Consider the following 19,564-nt stretch of genomic DNA (forward strand, 5'->3'; position numbering starts at 1 on the left):
GCCGGGTCAAATTGACCTGGGAAGACCACAAATGTGTGTGTGTGTGTGTGTGTGAGAGAGAGAGAGAGAGAGAGGGAGGGAGTGTTAGAGGTCATTGTGTGTGTGTGTGTGTGTGTGTGTGTGTGTGTGTGTGTGTGTGTGTGTGTGTGTGTGTGTGTGTGTGTGTTCATTGTGCTGGAAAGCGACATTTAGTGATGCAATGGATCAACAAGCCATTGCACCACTAAATGTGGCCGGGTCAAATTGACCCAGGAAGACCACAAATGCTATAAATTTGAATAAAAAACATAATATAAAAAAAATAGTCATAATTAATTTACTTGCAAAGAGCATAGTATGGAAACATCCATGTCATTTTAAGGCAATTATATGGTAGAAAACCAAAGTTCTGACATATTAACTTTTGAAAACGGGTCAAATTGACCCAAAGACAACAGGAGGGTTAAGCAAGTATTTTGGATGTGATTCCTGATTTCAACTTGCACAACTATGTGACATGTGGAAGCAAATGTTTGAGGTGTTTCCATGAAGTTCAGTTCTGTGTAAGTAAGACTTGATAAAATTGTCCCACAACGGGGAAATTTGTTTGCCACAGCAGCCAAAGGACAGAATATTACAACAAAAAAACAAACAATAACAATAGCCAAAAATTAACAATATAATTTAAAAGGTAAGAAATAGAATAGACAGGTTCATTTATACACATTTCTAGTTAATTTATACACATTATTTGGACGCCATTAGAGAGTTGAAACTGATGTTTTTAACCTTTACAATTACTTAATAAATGTTTTATGAACCATTTTATTGTTTCTGAACACTAAATCTAATAAACTATACATTTGCCAGTTATTAATGAAGGTTATAATAAAGTGTTATCCATGTCAGTAAATTTCTATTTAGCAAAGAAATGAGTTTTAATACGTTTATTACACTTAAGACAAAATTGTCTGAATTTGTTACTAATCTTCTTCTTTTGTCAGAATTTGAGTCATCTATTTCATGTCACTGATACTATTTCCTAAGCGATACTCGGTCCTGTCAGAATTCAGAGAAATACACAGATATACTGTAGTCATCAATATTTACTGGATGGATGGAGGTGGGGGTGGAGGTGCAGGTGCAGGTGGAGGTGCAGGACCTCAGTATTTCTAAAATCCCGGCCATGGCCCTGACTACTGTTGCTCTCTGTCAGCAGATCAGAGGGACGATGTTACCATTTAGAGAGAAGGTAGGACCCAAATGCAGAAACACTCGGGAGGCAGACAGGATTCAGGAACTAAAGGTGAGCTTTATTAAACAAAAGCTGAATAATATGAACAAAACAATACTGTCTGGAACAAGTAACACTACAAAAAATACACGCCTGTTAACAATCCATTTTATTGAAACAGAGAAAACCAAATGTGATCAGCATGTTCCTTTTTATTTCCACTGCCTTGTACTGATGTTTTACATAATGGAAGCACAGGTATATGCTACCTGCATTGCTGCTTGTCGCACTTCCGCCAGTGCCGTCGGGCCAGCTGCAGGGTCGTCAGCTGGGAGCCACCCGTCACTGATGTTTCGCCCCATTGATCCCAGAACATCTCTGGGTGGTGGGGCAGCGGTAACAGGGACGTCTCCCTACCGCTCCCTGCGGCTGACCCTAAGATCCTTGCTTTCCCCACGCCACATCTTTTCTTCGAAGCCAAAGCCAGAAGCTTCCGTGCTCTGCCTCCTCAGCCAACTGCCTGAGCGCCGCCTTCTGCCTGGACCCTGTGATTCCGAGAGCCTTCAGGAATCGTTGTGTGGATTTTCCAACGAAACCTCGACAGCCGACTTCCACTGGGTATGTGGCCGCCTTCCACCCAGCCTCCATGCATGTCGCAGCCAGCTCGCTGTACTTCTCCTTCTTTCTTTCAAAGGCTGCCTCCATGCCCTCCTCCCATGGAATAGTGAGCTCAACCATGATCACAGACCCTGCAGAGGTGGACCACAAAACGATGTCAGGCCGTAGAGAAGTTGTAGCAATCTCATGTGGGAACTGGAGTTGTCGGTCCAAGTCGACTCTCATGTTCCACTCACAGCCTGGTGTCAGGACTGACCACTTTTTCCTGGTGATGCTCTTCTGGGCCTCAGCTCCTTGCCTGACGAAGTGAATGCTCTGGGGGGATGTTGACGGGTTGGTCGTATTTGCCTCGAGTCTTCGTGCCTCCAAAACTTCTGCCAGTTTTCGGAGTACCCGATCATGACGCCACCTGTACCGGGTCAGAGCTGATTTGCATGCAGATAGTATGTGCTGCAAGTTGGGGTTCTCGGCATCACAGAGAGGGCAGTTAGACTCCGAGGCATACCAGAGATGTAAGTTTCTAGGGCTTGGGAGGGTGTCATACGTGGACCTTATGAGAAAGCTCAGCCGTGCTTGTGGGATCTTCCACATGTCGGCCCACGATATGGTTCTGTTGGTCACTGCTTCCAAATTTGACCATCCTTGCTGGCGTTGGCTTACAGCCTTGACCCTGTACGTCTCATCCTCCACCCTGGACACTTCCGAGACCACCAAATCTTTCTTCTCCTTTCTTGAGGCTTTGGACCATAGCTTGGGAGCTGTTCCCCACCCAAGCCCAGACCTGTCGCGCTGTGACCACCCGACGATCTCCTGATGTTCCAGCTGGCTAATAGCTTGGTCGACAGCCTGTTCGGCCCTCCACTTCCACCCTGTTCGAACTGGGGTCTTGGCCTCCTTCACACAAGCGTCAGTGGAGTCCCTGAGCTCGAAGACAAGCCTCACCTTCTCCTGCCTGTAGCCAAGGGAGAGTGACTTCAGGGGGAGCTGGAGGGTGTTTCTTCCAAACAGGGCCACACTGGAGAGGCACCGAGGAAGACCAAGCCATTTGCGGAGGTAATTGTTGGCTTTCAAGTCCATCTTCTCTACTGATGTTGAGGTGATCTCGCACAGTTTCAGTGGCCACATCAGCTGTTGGTACAGGGTGAATTGGTAGCACCAGACCTTGAATTTCCCAGGAAGGTGGCTTCGGTCGATCTTCTCCAGGCCATCGGAGAGCTGCATTTTGACAGAGGGAGCCATGTGTTTGTCCGAGAGGTCGGCAGTGTAGAGTCTCCCAAGACTTTGTACTGGCTGCTCTACCAACGTCGGGATCTTCTCCCCATCAACAGAGAAGGATATGTTGTCAATCCTAGCTCCTTTTCGGATTGACAGACTCCGGGACTTGGCTGGCTTGAACTTCATCCTCGCCCATGTTAGGAGCTCCTCCATTCTTTTCAAGAGCCTGTGTGTGCACGAAGCTGTTTGCAGGAGTGTAGTGACATCGTCCATGTAGCTCCGCAAGGCTGGTAGACGCTGACCCGACTGGGTTCTGACACCTCGGACCATCTGCCTTCCCCCAATCAGAATCATCTCGAACGCTGCCGCGAACAGGATGGTGAGATGGAGCAACCCATCGCGATTCCTTTCTCCAGTTGCTGCCAACCAGTCATGGTATCGTGAGTTGTGTAGCAGACGTAGAAGTTGTTGAAGTAGGAAGATAGCAGGCTCTGGATGGAGTTTGGTATGTAGAAGAAGTTGAGGGTGAAAGTGATGAGCTGGTGTGGAATAGAGCCATAGGCATTTGCCAGGTCAAGCCAAACTACATGCAGGTTTGACTTCTCACGTTTGGCTGCCTGGATTTGCTCCCAGATCATGGCAGAGTGTTCGACGCAGCCCGGGAACCCTGGTACCCCTGCCTTCTGACAGCTGGTGTTGATGTAGTTGTTAGCCAGGAGGTAGCTGGTCATGCGTCCTGCCATGACTGTGAAGAAGATCTTCCCTTCCACGTTGAGTAAGGCAATGCCTCTGAACTGGTTGATGTTCCGGGAGTCTTTCTCTTTTGGGATGAAGGTGGTTATCGCTCTGCTCCATGAAGATGGAATAGTTGGGTCTTCCATGCAACTCCCATTAACCTCCAGAGAAGCTTCAGCACCATAGGGCAGTTCTTATATACTTTGTATGGCACGCCATTTGGACCAGGTGCTGATGCAGATCTTGCTTTCTCTACTACCTGCTTGATCTCTGTCCACTTCGGTGGTGAGGTATCAAACAGGGAGGCGGGTTCCGGAGGGCGAGGAATGTACCCTGGGGCGCCGAGCGGGGTGTGCCTGTTGCTGTCACCAAGTTGTTCTGAAATGTGATTCTCCAGCTCCTCTGTGGTGGCTTCAAGCTTGCCCGACTTCTTCTCCTCCAGCAGACTTTTGGCATACTTGAAAGGATCCCGGAAGAAGCTTGCTCTTGCACTCTCTTTCCGACTCCTGCGCTTCCGAATCCGTTCGGCTCTCCTCAAGTTTGCAAGCCTGGCTTTTAGTTGGTCCCAGAGAACCTTCAGACCCTCCTTCTCATGCTCTTCAGCTTTCCTCCATGCTTTCCGAAGAAGCCATCTTTCCTTCACCAGCTTGAAGATCTCCATCTCCCGCCTTCCTTTCTGTTTGGGGGTGGTGTTTTTCTGGGGCATCACTCCAAAACGTTCCTTCCCTTCCTTGTAGATGATGTTACCAAAGATGTTGAGTTTTGCTGTTGTGCTGCCTGCCAAGGAGCTCTGGAGGATTGGGTGCACGCTCTGCTCGAAGTGTCTCCATGCATCCTTTTCACTGGATTTTGGCCACTTGACTTTGGCCAGGCAAGTTGGCTTCTCCTTTGGTGTTATTCCTCTTGTGGGTTCGCTGCTTACAGGCTCAAAGTGCTGCTCAACCAGCAGCGCTCCTGCTGTTGGTGGAGCACTCGCTGCTGGGAAAGCTGGTGAGGTTCTTCCCTCTCACCATCTGCAATAACGGGTTCAACCAGTGGTGCTCAACCAGGCTCTGAGTCCCTCTTGTCTCACCTGCTGACGCAGTGCAAGCTTGCAGGTGGTTCCTCCCCCCGCACTTTGCTTTCCCTTGGTGGATTCGCAGACCCCGGTAGGTCGTCACTTTGGCCCATCCGCAGGCGCATTTCCTAAGGATCTTTTTCTCATTGGTCAATGTCTTTCTGGTCAATTCCGTGTTGTCCATCCTATCCGGTCCATCTTCCATCCCGCCTCTCAAAGGACCGCTGGGCTGTTTTCTCTGTATTGTGCTTGTAGTTGGTTTGGGGAACCCATGACGCGAGCTCGCTTCATGGGCATGTGGAGAGGGTAACTAGCCCGTCCACCCCCGGTGCAGTCTTTCCTGCCGCCAGCCAGTCTTCCCTGGCCGCCCAGGGAAGACTATTTAATCTCTCCTCCACGTTTGCAAAGTGATGAATGTTATCTCCATATCGTCACAATCCACCTTTAAATGTTTTTAATATTTATGTTCATTTGTGTCCACAAGGGAATATAAAACATGTTAATAACAAACATTTGCCATTGTGTTGTCTTTTTTCAAGGCTCCTGATTTGAACTGTTTCTTGGTGGTTGAAAAGAGTTTCTCACCTCTGAATGAAAGATGTGATTGTGACACCCTGGCCACCATTTCCCCGAGTGTAATATCTAAAGCTTGCCACCAGGTGACGCTGTACACCACAGAATCACCCACCTGTTTATCCACAAAGTAAATCCTGCTGCAGTCATGATAGTGTGGGCTACAGGGCGACTTTCTTCTAGCTGCATGTTAGGAAACTCTCACTGTTTTTATTGTTTACATTCCTCCAGAAGCAAACTGACTAAATGTGTAGTACAGGAACTGTATGATGTCATCAGACAAAACAAGCAGAGGGAGTTATTATTGTAGCTGGTGGTTTTAATGAAACAGACCTCAGACCTGTTATAAGTAATATCCTTGATCACGTCTATAAATATTTCTGGCAGCTACAAAGTCCTCCCTTGTACTTACTTTGGATCATATGTACCTATGTAGTCCCAGCTGATCTAAAGGGTCAAAGTATCAGTAAAAACTGTTAAATTGTGGACAGATGAAGCTTCAGCAGCCCTACAGGAGGTGAGGGCTCTATCCAGAGCCAGAAATGTTGCCTTCAGTCCTAAAAATCTGCTGTGTCCAGTCTTAACGACTACCACCCTGTGGCTAACCATCTTCTCTAATGTGGCTTCACGTCTCACACACACACAAACACACACACACACACACACACACACACACACACACACACACACCTGTATATAGTACATGTTAGATTGTGTGTTTTCATCTTTGTGTTAAATAAAAGCCTTTTGAACCTTCATGCTGTCTATTTAATATTGTACAAGAGTGAATGTTGCCAACCTCGACTCTGTCAAGGACTCTGAAATCCTTCGACCATTACAGCTGTTATGGTAATTTTGGTTGTAGTTATTAAGTTAATTATTAATCAGAGTTACAAACTGACAGTTTCGTACCTTTTATGAGACTGATTTGGTGAATTTGTTATCTATTCCCTTCTTCAAGGGTGGTGCCCCGAGGTGATCTAATGTAAAACGGATCTTATTATTTATCATGTTTCTTAATTATCCCTGATAATCATTAATTATTATTGATAGCCAAATTCAACCCAACTCACTATTAATGTTGCATGAAGCACTACAGGCACACAGAACTAGGTTTCTCTATTAATCATAAGTAAAATGGCCCTCAGAAAATATTTTGAAGAAGGTGTGTGCTCACCTGTGTTACTGTGCCGCAGTCATCGAGGATCTACTTTAACCATCTCGAGAGACCTTCTCCTGAGCTCTTCTTACATAAAGTTAATCTAAAATTGCAAGTAATGAGGGATTTTGACTTAAATTTATTCCATAAATTCAAAATGTCACTCTTGAAAACATGAAAATCCTCAAAGTGAAGTTTCTATCATGCAGAGTCTGAAGCAAACACACTTCTCATGCAAACATGTTTTTATTGAAAAGCAGGAAATGTGCAGATTAAAGTGATACAGAAGCTTCATATTCAATCAATCATTAACATCGTTGTTGACAAACAGCCGTTTGAATACGTTTGATTGATTTTAATTGACATGAAGTTTGACAGAAGAACATGTTGCATTGGTACTTTCTGATATTAGCAGGAGCGTCACTGTCACAACGAATCACACTGTTTTATATACTGAAGAAAAGAAGAAAAGAAGTGAGAGGCCATCACCAAAATGATTTAACCAACTGTTGGACTGTGATTTACACTTCAGCGAGTGTTGAGTATTCTCAGCTCTGCTGCTATTAAGAAGCTTTCTCAGGCTTTCACTTATAATAACACAGGTATTCACGTTGGCCTTTGTTGCCTGCGTTGAGATCTTTTTCAATAACAGTGACACCCTTCCTCCTATACACATCAGCTTTGTCACATTGCAGAAGCAGGATGATGGCCTTAATGGGGTTGTCACCTTGTACTTTCTTGTACCACAGGTACACCTGGTTACCTTTAGCCCTGTCGTTGAGGTTAACACTCACTGGTTGGTAGTGTTGCTGCTGAAGGCGCTGATACTCATCACGATTAGTGGAGACTGCCAGATCAGTGAGTGCACGCTGGGGGTCGGTGGTCTGACGGTACCAGATGAAGACATAGGACCCATTTGCACCCCTGTTAGTATCTTCATCCATTCGGATGTAACCACCCTTCCAGTAGTCGGCGTCTGATGCAAAGGACTCATTGGCAGTAACATCACAGATGTATGTTTGATGTTCTCTCTTCACCCAGGCATGGATCCAGTTCCCTTCAGCCTTGTGGTTCAGATCACAGGTCACTCTCTCCCAACCATGGGAAATCTTGTCAGCACCACTTTCTGCACTTGTAGTGACATCAATGTCCACTATAGGAGTGTGGAACTCTCCGGACCCACTGAAGTACCAAAGGTAGATGTAATTACCTCTGTTTCCAGCATTGAGTTCTTTATCGATCATTGTGTACCCTGCACTGGTCAGTCCATCAGCCATTCTCTTGTTGAATGTAACCTGAACCCTGGTGACTGGGTGTTGGCTGCCACGTTTGTACCAAAGAAAGATGTCATTTCCTCCTGCCCCTTCGTTCAGATTAACATTGATTTTCTTGTAACCTTTTGAGATGAGATGTTGCTCCTCAGCTGCATCGATGGACACATCAAGGTGTGTGATGTATTGGGCCATTGTTGATAACTGCATTAAAGTAAACAGAATAAGACATGAAGTTAACAGCATGACGGTGCCTTTTCAGCTGAGCTCCAATATAATTACAATATCAGTTGTCAAACATGGATCACCATCAAAACATCAAAAATAAATGATATTGTAAATGTGCTCACAAACTGCAGCCATTTACACAGTTTACACTGAAAATCATTCATTAAGATCTGAAATAGAAAAACAACACTCACGTTTCTGCTGACAGTGAATATCTGGCAGTAAGAAGTCAACTGATCTGCTGAAGTCTGCTGTACTAACCATCAGTCAGCTGTCTTTATATAGAGAGAAGAGGTGTGGCTTACTTGATCAAACTTGTGACAATATTCTCTAGAATGCCTTGAATTGTCCTATTACAGACATCTTTGAAGTAACCATGACCCTTAAATATATTATATATATATATATATATATATATATATATATATATATATATATATATATATATATATATATATATATATATATATATATATATATATATATATATATATGTAGCCTATGAATGATATGGGAAAGCTAAGGTATGGAGTATTAACAGTAATACACTTTAACTGCACTTTAACACTGATGTAAACTTTAACAAATATAAACTGTGACACAATAAACCAAAGTCTTACAACTGCCCTATTACTTATAAAGTGGATGGAAAACTCAGAGTATTTTAACTGACATACAAGCAGGAAAACACAGCCAGCAGGTTAAAATAACACCTGAACAGGCCTAACATTAACTTTCCAAATGTCCCTGATGAGTTTAAGGTGGAGTAACATTAACTTACGTCGACTCAGCTATTTACTGATTATTAAACAATGCTACTATCGTCCAAAGTCAGCGAGCAAGTTAACACTCTGCTCCAACAACGGTAACTTCGATGCATTGAACCATTAGTTTCATTCACTTCATCACATTGACGTCACTGTACCTCTTTCTTTTTCACGTGTTTCTTCCTCTTCTTTCCTTCTTCTCCTTCCCTGGGCACCGGATGGTTTCAATCTTTTGGACATAGTGGTTCCGCTACAGTATCATTAAATGTCTCTCTTGGTCTTTGGTCTTTGCCCCCCCCCGCCCCCCACCCTCACAGAAGGCAGGTACAGTGCAACGAGCCAGGAACCCAGAAGAAAGGCCCCTCCAGTATTTAATAGGCTTTGCTATGAAGTTATGTTGCTGTGGGCTTATATAATATTTTGAAATAATATAAGTAATAGCACTGGTAAAAAATATTATTATTATTATTATTATTATTCCCCCCCCCCCCGTTTGCGGCGCCCCCCGTGGATGACGGCGCCCTTAGCATTCGCCTATACTGCCTATGCCCAGGGCCGGCCCTGAATGTGCTGATTTCCAGACGCTGTACTCTGTTGAGATAAATGAAATGGACTCTGTGGTACTTCTGTGTTGTGCTGGAAGCCGCTCATTAGTTCATGTTAGCTGACTCCATTTGTAAACTAACGTTATCTACTGTCAGGACCGTAGCTGCCACTGAGGACACTGAGGTCATGTCCTCGGTATTTCTTCTGGGTCTGATATCTTAATATATTTGGTAACACTTTATAATCATTACAATAAACAATTAGACCTGATAAAAAATGGCAAAAGTATAGTTAATTAAGCTTTAGTTTATAATTGTGGCACTGATATTATTTCCTCAGCGAAACTCGGTCCTGTCAGAATTCAGAGAAATGCACAGATTTATACTGTAGTCATCAATATTTACTGGATGGATGGGTGGAGGTGGAGGCGGAGGCGGAGGTGGACATGGACACCCGTTAAGAAAGTAAAGATAACTCTTGAATTTCAGAGACTCTGTAACAGAAGAAGGTGTTGAATCATAGTTTATCTCTGTTGTCTTTTATAGTCAGAGAAACTAGTTGTACTATTAGCAGTGAGCAGAGATTCTGTGTTTACCCGTCTGTCTGTGTTTTGTTGTGTTTGTCTGTGACCAACATATCTTACATTTGGCATTTTTACACTTTTTTTTAATTTTACAAATGAAACAATATATTGTGTCCACACTGTTTCCCTTTTAAACACTGAATAAGTCTTAGAGCACAATAAAGCATTATTAATATTTGAAAGATATGTTTGTGTGTCAGTTCTGTGTTTGTATTTAGAGAGAAGCTGTCATTGGAGTCATTATATGTCTGTTCAGCCGTGCCAGTGGACACTTGTTTAGCCTCGCCAACACAACCGCTGTGTCCAAATGTTTAAAGCTCACTCTTGTTTTCTATGTGCTTGTCTCCGTACCTGCATTTGGGGCCTCATCATTGTGTAATCATCACAGAGTATAGAAAGCTGCAGCCCTGAAATCACATCCTTACTAGCTTCTGCTCCACAAGCTCCTGTAATTCAACACATCTTTCATTTAACATTACTTTCATCTGTTGTGCTTTGTCTTGTTCTTGCAGACATCTTTGAAGTAACCATGACCCTTGTACAAAAACTGACCTGTAAAAGCAACAATGTTTAATGTTCCCATGAAGCTCTTTGTTCAGTTCTGTGTACGTGACACTTACAGACTCCTTAGCAGGACTTTAAGGAAGTCTTTAGGGTGTGACTCCTCATTTCATCTTGCACAAAAACTGACCTGTAAAAGCAACATTTTGTGTTCCCGTGAAGTGCTTTGTTCAGTTCTGTGTACGTGACTCTCAATAACAAACAGTTTCGTTGGAAGGACTTTAAGCACGAATTTGGGTGTAACTCCTGATTTCAGCTTGCACAAATATTTGATATGTGAAAGCAAATGTTTGTGGTGTTTCCATAAAGTTTAGTTATGTGTCAGTGACACTTTATTAAAGAACAAACAGCATCATTATTTAAACTGAAGCCTTTAACAGAAATCTGAAGGTTAAGAGTTTTTATTTGTGAAATGTGTAAACTGTACAAAGAATAATGTTTCCGTGTTGATTTGTTTGCAGCATTTGAACACAATGAATGAATGAAGCTACCTCATGTGCATACATACTGTGGTCCCTTACATGTGGAGATGTGGTCATATATAAAGGTTTAGTGTTCTGTATAAGCTCTTTGGGTAAAATACACCTGTAATGTGCTGATTTCCAGACGCTGTACTCTGTTGAGATAAATGAAATGGACTCTGTGGTACTTCTGTGTTGTGCTGGAAGCCGCTCATTAGTTCATGTTAGCTGACTCCATTTGCAAACTAACGTTAGCTACTGTCAGGACCGTAGCTGCCACTGAGGACACTGAGGTCATGTCCTCGGTATTTCTTCTGGGTCTGATATCTTAATATATATATTTGGTAACACTTTATAATCACTACAATAAACAATTAGACCTGATAAAAAATGGCAAAAGTATAGTTAATTAAACTTCAGTTAATAATTATTTAACTGTTAACAAGCAATGAAATGCTTTATAAACTATTTATGAGCAGCTGTTTATTGGAAAGTTGCAGTTGATGTTCATAATACTGTAACTGGTTAATAAATACTGTGTATCAGAATCAGAATCAGTTTTCCTTTATTGTCCCACAACGGGGAAATTTGTTTGCCACAGCAGCCAAAGGACAGAATATTACAAAAAAAAAACCCAATAACAATAGCTAAAAATTAACAATATAATTTAAAAGGTAAGAAATAGAATAGACGGGTTCATTTATACAAATTTCTAGTTAATTTATACACATTATTTGGACGCCATTAGAGAGTTGAAACTGATGTTTTTAACCTTTACAATTACTTAATAAATGTTTTATTGTTTCTGAACACTAAATCTAATAAACTATACATTTACCAGTTATTAATGAAGGTTATAATAAAGTGTTATCCATGTCAGTAAATTTCTATTTAGCAAAGAAATGAGTTTTAATAAGTTTATTACACTTAAGACAAAATTGTCCGTATTTGTTACTTATCTTCTTCTTTTGTCAGAATTTTAGTCATCTATTTTCTTGCACTGATATTATTTCCTAAGCGATACTCGGTCCTGTCAGAATTCAGAGAAATACACAGATATACTGTAGTCATCAATATTTACTGGATGGATGGATGGAGGTGCAGGTGCAGGACCTCAGTATTTCTAAAATCCCGGCCATGGCCCTGACGACTGTTGCTCTCTGTCAGCAGATCAGAGGGACGATGTTACCATTTAGAGAGAAGGTCGGACCCAAATGCAGAAACACTCGGGAGGCAGACAGGATTTACATTTTTTTTTTATTCCGAATATGCAAATAGTACAAGGCTTCCTGAATGCTACTAAACAAATTCTTTGCACAACATAATATAGAAATGAAAATTTGAGTAAGCAAAATAGTAAAACACAGAAAAAAAAGAAATAAATGACATAATATTCGAAAAGGAGTGAGAAGCATAGCTTGTTAGCTCTCACCCCTTTGTCTAGATAAAAATTATATATATATATCTATATATATATCTATATATATATATATATCTATATATATATATATATATATATATATATATATATATATATATATATATATATATACATACATACACACACACACACACACACACACACACACACACACACACACACACACACAGGCTTCTCTGCCTCTCATCACCATGCCATATCAATTAATAAATGATAATCACCAATAATCATTAATGATCATTATCCATTGGTTGATATTTGGACTTTGCTTGAGTTCCTCACTTAGATTGTTCCATAGCTTGACACCGGAAATAGATATACAGAAACTTTTTAAAGTTGTTTGAATGTTTAAGCTTTTGAAGTTATGTTCCCCTCTTAATTGATAACCTCCCTCCCGATTCCTAAATACATTTTGGATATTTTCTGGTAATTGTCTGTTTTTTGACTTATACATGATGATTGCTGTTTGATAAGATACAATGTCAGTGAATTTCAGTAGTTTTAATTGTATAAAAAGTGGATTTGTATGTTCCAAGTAGTTGACCTTGTGAATAGTCCTTATTGCTCGTTTCTGCAGGATGGTAAGTGACTGTAATGAAGTTTTGTAAGTATTTCCCCAAACCTCAGCACAGTAATGTAAATATGGCAAGACCAGTGAACAGTCAAGTGTGCGAAGAGAATTATGATCCAGTAATTGTTTTGCTTTGTGTATGACTGCAATGCTTCTTGAAACTTTGGACTGTACATGTTTGATGTGTGGTTTCCAACTCAGCCTGTCGTCTACTGTAACCCCAAGAAATTTGTTTTCGTGCACCCTTTCAATTTTAACCCCATCTAATTCTATTCACACCTTTGTGTTCACTGTGCATTTGCCAAACAACATAAACTTAGTCTTACTTACATTTAATGATAATTTATTCCAGTCAAACCATATTTTTTAGTTTTTTTTCCTCGTTTATAACTGTTTCCACTTGTTTAATGTTTTCTCCTGAACCAAAAATATTTGTGTCATCCGCAAAATATTGACCAATTTTAACCACCTAGATACTTTACACATGTCATTGATATACATGATAAACAATTTGGGGCCCAATACTGACCCCTGGGGGACACCACAAGCAATGTCCAAATATCCAGACCAGTGATTACCCAACTTCATAAACTGTAGTTTGTAAAGTTGTGTTTGCTCCCATTCAGGAACTAAAGGCGAGAACAAAACAATACTGTCTGGAACAAATAACACTACAAAAAATACACGCCTGTTAACAATCCCTTTTATTGAAACAGAGAAAACCAAATGTGATCAGCATGTTCCTTTTTATTTCCACTGCCTTGTACTGATGTTTCACAGATTTTATTTAATCTCTCCTCCACGTTTGCAAAGTGATGAATGTTACCTCCATATCGTCACAATCCACCTTTAAATGTTTTTAATATTTATGTTCATTTGTGTCCACAAGGGAATATAAAACATGTTAATAACAAACATTTGCCATTGTGTTGTCTTTTTTCAAGGCTCCTGATTTGAACTGTTTCTTGGTGGCTGAAAAGAGTTTTTCACCTCTGAACACTCCCCGAGTGTAATATCTAAAGCTTGCCACCAGGTGTCGCTGTACAACACAGAATCACCCACCTGTTTATCCACAAAGTAAATCCTGCTGCAGTCATGATAGTGTGGGCTACAGAGCGACTTCCTTCTAGCTGCATGTTAGGAAACTCTCACTGTTTTTATTGTTTACATTCCTCCAGAAGCAAACTCACAAAATACAGGAACTGTATGATGTCATCAGACAAAACAAGCAGATGGAGTTATTATTGTAGCTGGTGGTTTTAATGAAACAGACCTCAGACCTGTTATAAGTAATATCCTTGATCACGTCTATAAATATTTCTGGCAGCTACAAAGTCCTCCCTTGTACTTACTTTGGATCATATGTACCTATGTAGTCCCAGCTGATCTAAAGGGTCAAAGTATCAGTAAAAACTGTTAAATTGTGGACAGATGAAGCTTCAGCAGCCCTACAGGAGGTGAGGGCCCTATCCAGAGCCAGAAATGTTGCCTTCAGTCCTAAAAATCTGCTGTGTCCAGTCTTAACGACTACCACCCTGTGGCTAACCATCTTCTCTAATGTGGCTTCACGTCTCTCTCTCTCACACACACACACACACACACACACACACACACACACACACACACACACACACCTGTATATAGTACATGTTAGATTGTGTGTTTTCATCTTTGTGTTAAATAAAAGCCTTTGAACCTTCATGCTGTCTATTTAATATTGTACAAGAGTGAATGTTGCCAACCTCGACTCTGTCAAGGACTCTGAAATCCTTCGACCATTACAGCTGTTATGGTAATTTTGGTTGTAGTTATTAAGTTAATTATTAATCAGACTTACAAACTGACAGTTTCGTACCTTTTTATGAGACTGATTTGGTGAATTTGTTATCTATTCCCTTCTTCAAGGGTGGTGCCCCGAGGTGATCTAATGTCAAACGGATCTTATTATTTATCATGTTTCTTAATTATCCCTGATAATCATTAATTATTATTGATAGCCAAATTTAACCAAAAACTCACTATTAATGTTGCATGAAGCACTACAGGCACACAGAACTAGGTTTCTCTATTAATCATAAGTTAAAATGGCCCTCAGAAAATATTTTGAAGAAGGTGTGTGCTCACCTGTGTTACTGTGCCGCAGTCATCGAGGATCTACTTTAACCATCTTGAGAGACCTTCTCCTGAGCTCTTTTTACATAGTTAAGTTAATCTAAAATTGCAAGTAATGAGGGATTTTGACTTAAATTTATTCCATAAATTCAAAATGTCACTCTTGAAAACATGAAAATCCTCAAAGTGAAGTTTCTATCATGCAGAGTCTGAAGCAAACACACTTCTCATGCAAACATGTTTTTATTGAAAAGCAGGAAATGTGCAGATTAAAGTGATACAGAAGCTTCATATTCAATCAATCATTAACATCGTTGTTGACAAACAGCCGTTTGAATACGTTTGATTGATTTTAATTGACATGAAGTTTGACAGAAGAACATATTGCATTGGTACTTTCTGATATTAGCAGGAGCGTCACTGTCACAACGAATCACACTGTTTAATATACTGAAGAAAAGAAGAAAAGAAGTGAGAGGCCATCACCAAAATGATTTAACCAACTGTTGGGCTGTGATTTACACTTCAGCGAGTGTTGAGTATTCTCAGCTCTGCTGCTATTAAGAAGCTTTCTCAGGCTTTCACTTATAATAACACAGGTATTCACGTTGGCCTTTGTTGCCTGCGTTGAGATCTTTTTCAATAACAGTGACACCCTTCCTCCCATACACGCCAGCTTTGTCACATTGCAGAAGCAGGATGATGGCCTTAATGGGGTTGTCGCATTCTACTATCTTGTACCACAGGTACACCTGGTTACCTTTAGCCCTGTCGTTGAGGTTAACATTCACTAGGTGGTAGTTTTGCACCTGAAAGTACTGATGCTGATCATGATTAGTGGAGACTGCCAGATCAGTGAGTGCACGCTGGGGGTCGGTGGTCTGACGGTACCAGATGAAGACATCAGATCCTCCTGCACCCCTGTTAGTATCTTCATCCATTCGGATGTAACCAGTATTCAAGTACTCGGCGTCTAATGCGTAGGAATCAGTGGCAGTAACCTCAGAGATGTATGTTTGATGTTCTCTCTTCACCCAGGCATGGATCCAGTTCCCTCTCGCCTTGCGGTTCAGATCACAGGTCACTCTCTCCCAACCATGGGAAATCTTGTCAGCATCACTTTCTGCACTTGTAGCTACATCAATGTCCACTATAGGAGTGTGGAACTCTCCGGACCCTCTGTAGTACCAAAGGTAGACGTCATCACCTCCTGCTCCAGCATTGAGGTCTTTATCGATCATTGTGTACCCTGCACTGGTCAGTCCATGAGCCATAACATCGTTGTATGTAACCTGAACCCTGGTGATTGGGTTTTGGCTGCCACGTTTGTACCAAAGAAAGATGTCTTTTCCTCCTGCCCCTTTGTTCAGATCAGCATTGATTTTCTTGTAATCTTGTGATTTGAGAAGCTGCTCCTCATCTGTATTCATGGACACATCAAGGTGTGTGATGTATTGGGCCATTGTTGATAACTGCATTAAAGTAAACAGAATAAGACATGAAGTTAACAGCATGACGGTGCCTTTTCAGCTGAGCTCCAATATAATTACAATATCAGTTGTCAAACATGGATCACCATCAAAACATCGAAAATAAATGATATTGTAAATGTGCTCACAAACTGCAGCCATTTACACAGTTTACACTGAAAATCATTCATTAAGATCTGAAATAGAAAAACAACACTCACGTTTCTGCTGACAGTGAATATCTGGCAGTAAGAAGTCAACTGATCTGCTGAAGTCTGCTGTACTAACCATCAGTCAGCTGTCTTTATATAGAGAGAAGAGGTGTGGCTCACTGTGCAACTTGTAATAACTTGCTCATATGTTAGCTAATAGTATGTTGGTGTGTATGTGTGTGTATGATGTGTTTGTGTGTGTTTGGTGGTGGTGAGGTGCTGGAGGGGACAACTGCAGCTGCAGGAGGCAGCATCAGGGAGTCAATGTGCATGTCTTACTACCCCCTGCCCATGTTGAGGCATTTGTTGAATTAGCAGGGTAGAGGCCCTTCACCAACCCTCTGGAGTTCATTTACTCTTGAGCCTGATTCTTGCAGGACTCTAGCCAGAGATTTCTCTGTTGAACAGGAGGAGAGCTGGCTTTCTAACTTGTGCATCTGTATGAAAGTTTATTCCTGTGCTGTGCTTATTTAGCTTGCTAATTAGCTGCATTACCTTAGCTGTTTAGCCTCGCCAACACAACTGCTAGGTCCAAATGTGTAGTGGACTAACAGCTTTTGTGTTTAGTGCCCAAGGTAGAATGAGTGTTTGAAAAGTGATACGATCGCTCATCTTAGAGAAAAGTGAACTGACTTGACAACAGATATTTGAACTAAACTCAACGAAACGATTCAGACCAGCAAGATGATTTGCAATATGTAAAACTCAAGAGTCTGTCATGATTTTGGTTATTGGGTCGTTAGTTCGTATCCTCTTGTGTCGTGTTGTCACTTTCCACTTCCTGCACACCTGTGATCCCAGTGTGCTCTTCCCCAGTCTGCCTTCCTTTGCTTTAGTGGACTTTACTCTGCCTGTCACTGTTGCTTTCCTTCTGGATTCTTGTGTTTGGACTGTCAGCTCTCATTAAAGCTCACTCTTGTTTTCTATGTGCTTGTCTCCGCACCTGCATTTGGGGCCTCATCATTGTGTAATCATCACAGAGTATAGAAAGCTGCAGCCCTGAAATCACATCCTTACTAGCTTCTGCTCCACAAGCTTCTGCAATTCAACACATCTTTCATTTAACATTACTTTCATCTGTCGTGCTTTGTCTTGTCCTATTACAGACATCTTTGAAGTAACCATGACCCTTGTACATAAACTGACCTGTAAAAGCAACAACGTGTGGTGTTCATGAAGTGCTCTGATCAGTTCTGTGTGACACTTACAGACTCCTTGGTGCGACTTCAAGGAAGAATTTTAGGTGGGAAAAATGTTACACAATCCACCTACCAGCTGCGGTAAACAGGTTATATCTTCATTTCATCTTGCAAAACAACCCAAATGCCAAAGGAAACATTTGTGGTTTTCCCATGAAGCGCTTTATTCTTCAGTTCTGTGTGAGTGACACTCAGCTTCAGCATGGCTCCTTTCAGCTTGATGATCCAAGCAACTGCGACCTTTAACCTTTGCCAGTCTGAGGAAAAAGGTTGTCAGCTGAGAAGTGGTATTGGTGCTGACAGCTGTTGCATTGACCCTGAGGTTCCCTTTTACCTCTGGGTCGTCAGCAGTCATATTGAAATCCATAGGTGATTTTGGCCACTTTTCTTCCGGATCCCATAGAAACTCAGGGCTTTCCATCCATCTTTGTTTCAAAAGGCTTTCTGCCTTTAATCCACGAGAAGCATCATCAGCGGGATATAAAGCTGTTGGAATGTATCTCCATTGATCAACTTCCGTGTTATCCCTGATGGTAGCTATCCTGTTTGCAACAAAGGTTTGAAACCTCCGGTCCTCATTTCTTATGCTTCCTCCTTTCTTAAGCTTCCTCCGCAGTCCACGGACACACTGCAGAGCAATGGTGAGGTTGTCTGGCATTGAGACGTCTTTCCCTCTGAAAGGTAGTTGGAGCCTGTAGTGTCCGTCCTCAAGCCGAGTAGAGCCCTCCATTATTTCTACGAACTTCTTTGAAGTAACCATGACCCTTGTACATAAACTGACCTGTAAAAGCAACAACGTGTGGTGTTCATGAAGTGCTCTGATCAGTTCTGTGTGACACTTACAGACTCCTTGGTGCGACTTAAAGGAAGACTTTTGGGTGGGAAAAATGTTACACAATCCACCTACCAGCTGCGGTAAACAGGTTATATCTTCATTTCACCTTGCAAAACAACCCAAATGCCAAAGGAAACATTTGTGGTTTTCCCATGAAGCGCTTTATTCTTCAGTTCTGTGTGAGTGACACTCGATGAGAAACAGTTTTGTTGGCAGGACTTTAAGGAAGAATTTTGGCAGCAACAAATGTTACACAATCCAACAACCAGGTGGGTTAAAACTCCACTTGATTCCTCTCTGTGATAAGGCCTTTTCAATTTGGCTATGATTTAAAGCAGCCAAGGCATCTCGTAGCTCTCTCTCTGCTCCCACAAAATTGGTGCCATTATCTGATCTCATGTGTGAAACTTGTCCTCTTCGAGAGATGAATCTTCTCAATGCGTTGATACATGAGTCAGTATCTAGAGAATAAGCCACTTCCAGGTGCACGGCCCTACTTGTCATACAAGTGAACACAACTCCATACCTTTTTAAGGTGTTACACCCTCTTTTCACATCCACTGGCCCAAAATAATCTACGCCGACGTTAGTGAATGGCGGTAGATCAGGAACCACTCTCTCCTCGGGTAAGTCAGTCATTTTTTGTTCACCCATCTTTCCTCCATAAAGCTTGCAGAACAGGCATCTTGCTATGACCTTCCTTGCTGCAGAAACACCACTCGTGATCCAGAACTTTCT

The 19,564-nt window shown here is 41.7% G+C and overlaps 1 long non-coding RNA gene across 1 annotated transcript; it reads right to left on the minus strand.

Moving 5' to 3' along the window:
• Window positions 1-16,144: 16,144 nt before the first annotated feature.
• On the minus strand, window positions 16,145-16,858 carry LOC141018221 (uncharacterized). The gene is made up of 2 exons (XR_012180703.1): window positions 16,802-16,858; window positions 16,145-16,583 (listed from the first exon to the last, which is right to left on the minus strand). It is a non-coding gene; the product is annotated as an uncharacterized lncRNA (long non-coding RNA).
• Window positions 16,859-19,564: the final 2,706 nt, after the last annotated feature.

The sequence above is a fragment of the Pagrus major genome, chromosome 22, assembly GCF_040436345.1.
Source record: "Pagrus major chromosome 22, Pma_NU_1.0".
In the NCBI taxonomy this organism is placed as follows: domain Eukaryota; kingdom Metazoa; phylum Chordata; class Actinopteri; order Spariformes; family Sparidae; genus Pagrus; species Pagrus major.